The sequence below is a fragment of the Saccopteryx leptura genome, chromosome 8 (genome assembly GCF_036850995.1).
Source record: "Saccopteryx leptura isolate mSacLep1 chromosome 8, mSacLep1_pri_phased_curated, whole genome shotgun sequence".
Classification (NCBI taxonomy): Eukaryota; Metazoa; Chordata; class Mammalia; order Chiroptera; family Emballonuridae; genus Saccopteryx; species Saccopteryx leptura.
In genome coordinates, this window is record NC_089510.1 from 72534472 (window position 1) to 72545516 (window position 11045).

General features: G+C 38.2%; 1 pseudogene; it reads left to right on the plus strand.

Moving 5' to 3' along the window:
- The first annotated feature begins 8897 nt into the window (after positions 1-8897).
- Positions 8898-10052, plus strand: LOC136379548 (PCI domain-containing protein 2 pseudogene; annotated as a pseudogene).
- The last annotated feature ends 993 nt before the right edge of the window (positions 10053-11045 follow it).

An 11045-nucleotide genomic window follows, 5' to 3' on the forward strand; every position in this document is an offset into this window, starting at 1 on the left:
TAAGTTTTATGATGCATTTATAAATTTACTACAGGGTGAGGCAAAAGTAGGTTTACAGTTGCTTGTATGAAGAGCAATACAAGAATTAATAATACATAAATAAATTTCCATGTACTTAGAACTGTAAACCTACTTTTGCCCCACACTATATATACATGTTGGATAAAATTAATATTTTAAATACATCAATTGTTTAACAAATTTTTCCTAACTCTTTAATTAACTTTTGTGAATCTATTATATTTAACTTTTAAACATGATGAACCTTAAGTTTTCTTATATTTCAATATTTATAATCTTATAATTATTTTACTTTCAATTCAAAGTTAAAATTTCTAATCATTCAGTTGATTATATTTTAAATTAAAAACATAAGCTAATTTACTGGATACAATTAAGTGGTAAATAAACTTTTAACATTCCAAATTAACTAAATATTATATAAAGATTAACCATCAAATACAGTGTGTCCGTAAAGTCATGGTGCACTTTTGACCGGTCACAGGTCACAGGAAAGCAACAAAAGACAATAGAAATGTGAAATCTGCATCAAACAAAAGGAAAACTCTCTCAGTTTCATACCTATTCAGTGCAGTTCGATGTGGGCTCACGCACAGATTTTTTAGGGCTCCTTAGGTAGCTATCCCATATAGCCTCTACAGGCTCGTCACTGACTGATGGCCTACCAGAATGAGGTTTCTCCACCGAACTGCCGGTTTCCTTCAACTGCTTATCCCACTGAGTAATGTTATTCCTATGTGGTGGCACTTCGTTATGAATGCACCAATATTCACATTGGTCACAGATTCGAATTTAGTGAGCCATAGAACACACTGAACTTTCCTCTGTACCATCCACATCTCGACGGGCATGGCCGTGGGCTGCTCCGCTGTGTACATGGTGTTACATCATCATCTGTGCATGTGCACATGCTGCCACATCATCCTACAGAAACTGGGAGGATTTTCCTTTTATTTGGTGCAGATTTCACATTTCTATCGTCTTTCGTTGCTTTCCTGTGACCGGTCAAAAGTGCACCATGACTTTACGAACACACTGTATTTACATTTGATTTCCAGATTTACAGAAAACATTAATACTATGGGTTACATTTATGCTACATTAAAAATTATCTCTACATTAATAAAATCAAGTCTAAATCCTTGTTAAATTTCATTTTAGTCAAATCCAAATCTTAATAAAAAGATACTTTGCCCTTATATCCCACACAATGATGTCATCCCAGATGATTTTGGTATTCTTCTAATTTTTATATTGATCAGCAATTAGGGCTTGAAATTTTAAGTTATAGGTATCAATTTAAAATAATATATATGTGGTTATATTATACATATTGTAGACTTTTTAAATAAGAGTGTATGTGTGTGTGTGCTCCCATGCAATTTGATCCCATATATAGATTTGTGTAACCACCTCCACAATCTGTATACAAAACTATTCCATTAGACAAAATCTCCTTGGGGAAGTCCTGTCTACCCCTTCATCAACACCCTCTTCACCCTTACTCCTTGGTAACTACTAATTTGTTCTCTATCTCTATAATTCTGTCCTTTTGAGGGTTATATATACTTGATTCTTGTTATTCATAATAGTTAAATTCCATAAAGTCAGTGAAAACACTGAATTAGCCAATACAGAATCATTTCTCTCAGGGGAAATTCTAAGTTAAGTTCCTGTGAATCTCTGGTAACATTTTCATCAACCAATCAATACACAGCTTCCTATAAATGTAACCATATAGTATGTAACTGTTTGAGATGTAATTCTTTCATTCAGCATAACACCCTTGAAATCCATCTAATACATGTGACAAAATAGTTCTTTTTTTAAAACTCTTTTTAGATTTAAAAATAAGTATTGATTCACAGAATGTTACAAAATAGTACACAGAGGTACCATATACCTGTCACTCAGTTTTCCTCAATGATAAGATCTTAAAAAAACTGTAATATAATATCAAAACCAGTAAATTGATATTGGTACAATTCTCAGACCTTATTCAGATTTCACCAGTTTTACATGTACTCATTTGCATTGTACTTGTGTCTAGTTCTGGGTAAATAAAACACATGTAGAGTTGTGTGGCCAACACCGCAATTAAAAACTATTCCTTCATGAAAAAAATCCCGCTGTTACCCCTTTCCAGTTATTCCTATCCCTCTTCCCTCTTCCGCCCCATTTCTAACCTGTGGCAACTATTAATCTATTCTCTATCTCTCTAATTTAGTCATTTTGCAAACATATATAAGTGAAATCAAGTATGAGTAATCGCTTGAGATTGGTTTTTATCATTAGCATAATTTACTTTAGATTAATCTGAATTGTTACATACATCAATAGTTTATTCTTTTAGCCTGATCAGGCAGTGGTGCAGTGAATAGAGCGTCTGACTGGGATGAGGAGGACCCAGGTTCAAAACCCCGAGGTCACTGGCTTGAGTGTGGGTTCATCTGGTTTGAGCAAGGCTCACCAGCTTGAGTCTAAGATCGCTAACTGAAGCAAGGGGTCACTTGCTCTGTTGTAGCCCCTTGGTAAAGGCACATATGAGAAAGCAATCAATGAACAACTACGGTGCAGCAATGAAGAATTGATGCTTCTCATCTCTCTCCCTTTCTGTCTGTCCGTCCCTCTCTCTGTCTCTGTCACTCACACACAAAAATGTTTATCCCTTTTTATAGCTGAGTAATATCAGTATGGGTGTACCACAATTTATTTAATCATTCATTCATTAAAGAATATTTGTTTTCCCTTCAGTTTGTAAATATTGCAAACAAACAATAACATACAGGTTTTGTATGGACATAAGTTTTCATTTCTTTGGGATAAAGGCCCAGAAATGTAATTGCTGGATTGTACATTAAGTGCATGTTTAAGTTTTTTTGGTTTTTTTTTTAAAGGGAACTTCGAAAATAATTTTTAAAATGACTATACCATTTTACATTCTAGCCAGTAATGTTCAAGTGATTTAGTTTCTTTATATCCTCACCAGCATTTGGTATTAGCAATTTTTATTTATTCATTCTGCTAAGTACGAATGTAATTGTGGGTCCAATTTGCATTTCAGTAATGGCTAATAATGTTGAACATTTTTTCCTACTTTTTTTGCCATCTATATCTCCTCTTTAATGAAATGTTTCTTTATGTCTTCTGCCCATTTTCTAAGTTGATTTTTGCTTTTTCATTCTTTGTTTCTTGCTGACTTTTGAGAATTCTTTACATATTCTAGATTCAAGTTCTTTGTTAGGTATGTGGTTTGCAAATACTTTCTCTCAGGCTGTCAGTTGTCTTTTCAATCCTTTTAATAGGATTTTGCATAGAGCACCAGTTTTTAATTTTGAAAAGTCCAAACTGTCAATTTTTTTCTTTTGTGTATCATCTGTACAGTTGCCTATAAAAGAACTCTTTGCCTATTCCTAGGGTCTAACGATTTTCTTCTGTTTTCTAGTGTTACATTTAAATTTATAATTCATTATTAAATAATTTTTTATAAAGTGTGAGGTTTATATCAAGACTTATCTATTCATTTTATCTTTTTCCTTATATGTGTTCAATTGCTCCAGCACCATTTGTTGAAAAGACCATTCTTTCTCCATTGAATTGCTTTCACACCTTTGTTAAAAATCAGTGGGACATATTTCTGTGGGTCTATATTTGAGTTCTCCATTCTTTCATATACTTTTGTTCAGTTAAAAATATTTCATGAAACTGTTTTCACAAACATTTCTATATCATTTTACCTAAAGCATGTCATTGATTGGACACATATAGGTTATTTTTAAATTATTGCTAACGTAAACCATCCTGCAGTGAACATCCTTGCAACATAATCTTTGCATATATATATATATATATATATATATATATATATATACACACACACAATATCACAGAATTTCTAGAAGTAAGCTGTCTCATGAAAGGTGAGACATATTTTTAGAAAATGAACTCCTTTGGACAATGGGTAGACCTCAAACTATTTTTTTAAGTGTATGTTTAAAAAGCACACAGACATGTGTGCGTGTGTGTGTGTGTGTGTGTGCAAATAAACTTAGGAGTTAAGGGAGAATAGATGAATGGGGTAGGATTGCCATGTCGGTATTAATTGCTATTCATGTAAGATTCATTGCTTTTTTACATTTGTTGAAAATCAGTGAGTCATATTTTTCAGAGCGATCTGCTACAGGGTGAAGGGAGTCTTCTACTACCTCCCCTAATGGATCATCATATAATTTCTTAAATGCTAGATACACTGCAGAGGGAGCTGGATAAATGTGCCTCAGAAAGCTAAGTTTGAAAGTAGATTGAGTAGAATTTATTACCTGTGGTCAATATTTTTTCTTTTTTTTTTGTGATAGAGACAAAGAGAGAGACAGAGAGAGGGAAAGATAGGGACAGGCGGGAAAGGAGAGAGATGAGAAGCATCAATTCTTTGTTGTGGCTCCTTAGTTGTTCATTGATTGCTTTCTCATATGTTCCTTGACTGGGGGACTACAGCAGAACGAGTCACCCCTTGCTCAAGCCAGTGACCATGGGCTCAAGCCAGTGACCATGGGCTCAAGCCAGTGACCTTGGGCTTTAAACCAATGACCTTTGGGCTCAAGCCAGTGACCATGGGGAAATGTCTATGATCCCACACTCAAGCCAGCAACCCCATGCTCAAGCTGGATAAGCCTGCTCTTAAGCTGGATGGGCCCATTCTAAAGCCATCAACCTCAGATTTCAATCCTGGGTCCTCCACGTCTCAGTTTGATGCTCTATCCATTGTGCCACTGCATGGTCAGGCTCAATATTTTTATTCAAAGAACATTTAACTAGCTCAGTATAGGCACATACCCAATATTAACCTAAAATATCTCTATAAGTCAGAGTTGAACAGGTAACAAGGGGAGAAGAAGATAAATCTTGGCTTTGTACTCATCGAAATGCCCATTGAGCAGGTAGTATCTGTGTGAGGCCTGAGGTTGGCTCAGAGAGGCGAGTATGGAAATGGCATTCTAGAGAAACAAAGGGATGGCCCCCAAAACTGAGCATGGAGCCGGTCACTTCATGAGCTTGCATGTGTTGGAGAAGATGGTTGGAGATAGTTTTGGAAGAGCAGGCTTGAAGCAGGATTTAGGAGGAAACTGGAATTTCCAATAGAGGCTGGTAGATTATATTTAAATGGAGAAGCTTTTGAAGTTTTGACATGGGAACAGGGGATCAGACTGCCCTTTAGAAAGATAATTCTGGCTGTATTATCTGAACAGCCTGAGGTGGAAGAAAGACTACAGGCAGCAGGTCAGCTGAGGAAGCTACTACCTTAGTCTCGGAAGAAGAAATTCAGCTTTGCACTCTGACAGAGACAGTGGAGGAGGATCAAGGTTTGTGAACTTACACTCCTAGATTCACTTACAGATTCTCTCAAAAAAGTTTTGGGGCAAAATATTGCCTAGAGGGAAGAGAAGAGTGTATTATTGCTTGGATCATAGGTTTTAGTTTAAAACCTAGATTAGAAGAAGGGTTAGAGAAGAGATGCTAGAACTCATGGTGGTTATAAGCAAAGACTCTATCATTAAAATGCCAGGGTTGTAATCCCATAACCTGAATTTACTAGCTGGATAGCCCCTAGCCAGTAAATTGACGAATTTGTGCCTCAGTTTCCTCAGTTGTAAAATAGGGATGATAATAATGCCCATTACATGTTGTTAGGATTAAACAAATTAACACATGCTAAGTGCTTAAAACAGAGTACGGCACACACTCATCATTACTACTTTTGTTATTGTCATTATTTGTGAACTGCTTCAAGAAAAGAAGTTTGCAGCTGCATTTGCCTGACAAGGTTTTCTTTTCTTGGGTGGAAAAGTAAGGAAATAGAGGAGCAGAGGAGGAAGAAATATCTAACATCAATGCTTCTCCTATTCCAATGCGTACAGGCATCACCTGAGGATGGAGATGAAATGGAGACTGTGATACAGTCGGTCTGGGTGTGGCCTGATTTCTAAGCAGATCTCAGCTGATGTGCAAGGATCTGACAGCTCCTTCACTGCTTTACTCACTTCTCTTTTTTATCCCCAGTATCACCTTGAACTTTGGGTAATATTTTATTATCATAACATTGTTTTCAGGGAAACTTTCCTTCACATGACAATAATTATGAAATGATTCCTACCCTATATGTCAAGTGCTTTACATTCCTTATCTCACATCTTCATAACAAACCTAGTAAGGAGAAGGTGCTCTGAGTCTCATTGTCTGGATGAGAAAATAGAGAGAGGTCATGTAACATGCTGGAGGTCATTACTGCTCACAAGTGGCAAGGGCTGGGATTCAAACCCAAATATTTGATAAACAAACCAGGGATCTTTTCAGACCTCCTGCTATTTTCCCAGGGCTCTGCCTATCATGGAGAATCCAGAGGACAGAAAAAGAAGCAGATGTCAGAAAGGAAAGAAAGGGAGGGTTTGTGCCCTGCCTGCATCAGGCTGTTAAGTCACTCAGGTCTCCAGAGCAGCTGTTCTATGGAGATCTCTTTTAGGATACTGTAACTCCCAAGGTCCCAGGATTCATATCTCTCCCTCACAACACCCCATACACAAAGCCCTATTGGGAAGGATCCTGGTTACTCTAAAACAGGATCTTTTTGGGCGTAAGGTACTTCCCAAGAGCTTTAATGCATTTATCAGAATACTTTATTAAAAAGTGAGAAAATTCTGTTTACTAATTAACAGCTAGCAAGATTATAAAGCAGGAAAGTGGGGACCTGGCCGGTTGGCTCAGTGGTAGAGCATCAGCTTGGCGTGCAGGAGTCCCGGGTTCAATTCCCGGCCAGGGCACACAGGAGAAGCACCCATCTGCTTCTCCACCCCTCCCCCTCTCCTTCCTTTCTGTCTCTCTCTTCCCCTCCAGCAGCCAAGGCTCCATTGGAGCAAAGTTGGCCCGGGCGCTGAGGATGGCTTTATGGCCTCTGCCTCAGGCGCTAGAATGGCTCTGGTTGCAACAGAGTGAGGCCCCAGATGGGCACAGCATCGCCCCTTCATGGGCATGCCGGGTGGATCCCGGTTGGGCGCATGCGGGAGTCTTTCTGACTGCCTCCCCATTTCCAACTTCAGAAACATAAAAAATAAATAAATAAATAAAGCAGGAAAGTGGGAAGATGACAAGTTTAAGATGCACATACATTTCTATTTTATTGGTTAGAGCCATGAAAAACAATACCTTTTCCTTAGATATTAGCTTTAGAAACAATTAGTTTACATGCCTGTACTACTGTATGGAGGTGTGATGAAACAGGAATCAAGCCTTCCTTCTCAGGGTCAGAGGGCATGACTTCTAAGGAGGTAAGACATACTCTCAAATGAGGTTAAATATGGGAGATCAAATGAGCAAGTACTCAAGCCAATTTGGGTCTGATGCTCCATCCCCAACAACTGGTAGGATCCTAAAGACATAGCTTCATAACTCCATCATAGATTTTACCAAGTTGCATTACCATTTGTTTATTTCCAGTCTGTTTTTCCTAAAACAACTTCCTAAATTCTAATTTTTCACATATTCCCTTAATGATTATCCTAAGATCTATAAATGCTGAGTACCCTTTTTATGTTTTTTTTCCTTTTTCCTATATCTATGTGTTTACCTGTTTTACAATTTGAATAAGTTTTCCATTAATTCTACTTGTTTCTTTTAGTTAAATAAATGAACTTAAATAAACAACAACAATCTTTATATCACTCCCCTGATTGAGAAACGATGATAATTTAGACCAGGGGTCCCCAAACTACGGCCCGTAGCCGCATGCAGCCCCCTGAGGCCATTTATCCGGCCCCCGCCTCACTTCCGGAAGGGACACCCCTTTCATTGGTGGTCAGTGAGAGGAGCACATTGACCATCTCATTAGCCAAAAGCAGGCCCATAGTTCCCATTGAAATACTGGTCAGTTTGTTGATTTAAATTTACTTGTTCTTTATTTTAAATATTGTATTTGTTCCTGTTTTGTTTTTTTACTTTAAAATAAGATATGTGCAGTGTGCATAGGGATTTGTTCATAGTTTTTTTTTTATAGTCCGGCCCTTCAACGGTCTGAGGGACAGTGAACTGGCACCCTGTGTAAAAAGTTTGGGGACCCCTGATTTAGACACTCATGTTTATTTCTCTACCTTCAACATTTTTCTAACTTTTTAGCCTCCCTTTAAGGATGAGTTAGTGAAAGTGTAAATAAGCACCATAGGCATCAATATGGGTAGGCACTGCTTTTGGCCGGGTGCAATCAGGGATGATTTTTATGGGGAATATAATATTTAAGCCAGATCTTTGATGCAGCAACCGGATAAGAGATAGAGATGTAAGAACATTACAAATGTCTCTGCCTAGATACAGAAGTGTAAAATTTATGGCAAATCCAGAGAAATCTTGAATGTATTAATTTTACAGAGCCAGATTCAGTAGATCTTAATGGTCCACTTCTCCCAGGGATAAGGCTTTTCACTACCAGAGAAATGACTAATAGTGGGAACTCACTGTCTGGGGAAAGATTTGTGGGGAGCACACTTATGGATGGGAATTTGAGAGAAGATATCAGCCCCAGAAATCACATGACCAGAGAGCTACCTTCAAAATGAGCTTCTTGTGGCAGCTCAAATGAAAAGAGCACAGACCAGTGAAATGGACACTTGGGAGACATTAACGTGCATTCTGAAATCCTAACATAGAATGTATTCCAGGATAGTCTCAGGAATGTAATTACTTTTTAAAATTTTTATTTTTCAATCACATTTTGCATTCAATATTATTTTAAAAATGTAATTTTTTATTGTACCTGAACATCTACATTAACTATAAGAACACACCCTCCTACTAGGAGAAAATCTATTTAAAACCTATGAAACTGGCTTACCATGGCACAAATCACTGTCAGCCAGTGCCTGCAGCAGGTCTGTGAAGCAGTCGACCCCAAAGACAGGGCACACTGTGCAGTGCTAGTGTCTTTCTAGCATTTTGATGTTGCCGACCCACCACTTCAGGTAGCCTTCCCGAAACAGGATTTTCCACGAGTTTTGGAACCCCGTCACAGTGACATGTTTGCAGCTCACTAAGGTGGACTTAGCAGATGGGGAGCCATGACTTCAGAGATGCACATTAATGCCAGACTGTCATTGTCCATCGTTCCTCCAGGCATTGCAGGCCCTCAAAGGCCTCTGCTTGTCATGTATACAGTGGCACTCCACCCTGGAGTGTTTGCCAGTAATGCAGATCAGCAGTTGGTAAAGAAAAGAAAAATCAAAGTTGGGGACAGGTTGGAAAAAGCAGCTGAATTGTTGATGAGCTATTTCCACATCTGCGCCAGGGACACTCGTGCTGACATAGAGGAGACTAAGGAGTGGGGGGGGGGGGGAGGCGGGGTTTCTGGTGAATCGGTTATTCAAGATTTACTTTAAGATCAACAAACTCCATTTGTGCAAACCCCTCATTAGAGCCATTGATGGCTCAACCCTGAAAGATGATTATAGATGGAAGAGAGGTGATATACAGGTACTATGTAGAATGAAAGGCCATGTCTCATAGTGACTTTAGGCCAGCCAAGGAGCACCTACCCTTTGCCTGTAAGCACTGTCACCATTTAAGTCAGAAGAACAATTGGATGATTCTGATATATTACTTCGAATAAAAATGCTGTTGAATTATATGCCAACCATTGAGGCTTTGAAAAAGTATTATCTCATGCAGTTTGCTGAAGTAACCAAAGTTGTTAAGAGAAAGCAGTCACCTTCTACTAAACATGGCTGTTATGAAGCATGAGACCTTTTCTATTCACTATGGTATCTTATCCTTGAGAAGCTGAAGATCATCACAGACAGAAATCTTTTTAAGAAAGTGTATTTATTACTCAAAACACACCAGTTGCCTCTGAATGATTTTCTAGTTGCCTTGAAATTCACACAAGTGGAAGACATGGACATTGAGGAAGTCCAATACATTCTGGCCAACCTGATACACATGTATCATCACATCAAAGGCTATATATCACATCAGCATCAGAAGTCAGTCACTAGAATGCAACACCCATTCCCTTCGCTGTCTACAGTGCAGAAACAGTCCCGAGAAGCAGTGGGTTGCCCTAGTTATTTATTGTGCTGATGCATCAGTTCTTTGCCATGACGTCATTCACTGCAGCAGAATCTCTTTGGAACTCTCTTCCCAGCGATGCTGGGACAGTTTGTGAACAAACACAGAAACCTTGAAATCTCCTCATCACTCAGAACTACAGTTGACTGACTTCACAGAGACCTGGAATTCCTTTTTCAGACTTTGCAGACCCGTCCTCTGGCTCTGCAGTGTCCGTAAAACTTCTGTGAAGGAGGCACTACCTCCAAGGCAGCTACAGTTTACTACTCATAAGTGTTACGCATAGATGCATCTTTGTAACTTTTTATACAACTCTTTCTATTAAAAAGGCATCCTGAATGTATACAATGGTATACTCTTTATTATATATTCTGGTATAAAAAAAAAACTAAGAAATTACCTCCAATTATGTTTAATTGATTATTTGTCCCCATTTGGCCAAGCAGCTGCCTAGACTATGATTCCCTAGAAGTTTTATGATAATGAACTGTGCAATAAATAGGTTTAATAAATGTCCCTTTGTTTTAGACATGGGCACATGTTCTCATAAGACATTCACATAAAAACAAAGCAGCAATCCTTTTGATAGCCTTGATTATCCCTTGAATGAAGCAACTTCCCACCCCACTGCAGACTCACCACATAAGCGAGGGTTTTTCTATCCATAGCCCTTGATATCAACAATTAGACAAGGCCAGTGTGCCTTCAGCACAATTTGGAAGAGCTAATAAAATCTGTTGTTCTAATGTTGCATAATAATGGTGGGGGTAAGGGAAGAGATTTGGTTTAGATAAGAATTGCTCAAAAAAATTTCACAGGGCATAATTAAAGAGAAAAAAATAAAATGTAGCTAGGAAAAAAATTGAACCAGGGAAATATGATAGATTTGGTTAAGACATAGGAGCTATTAACTGGAAAGA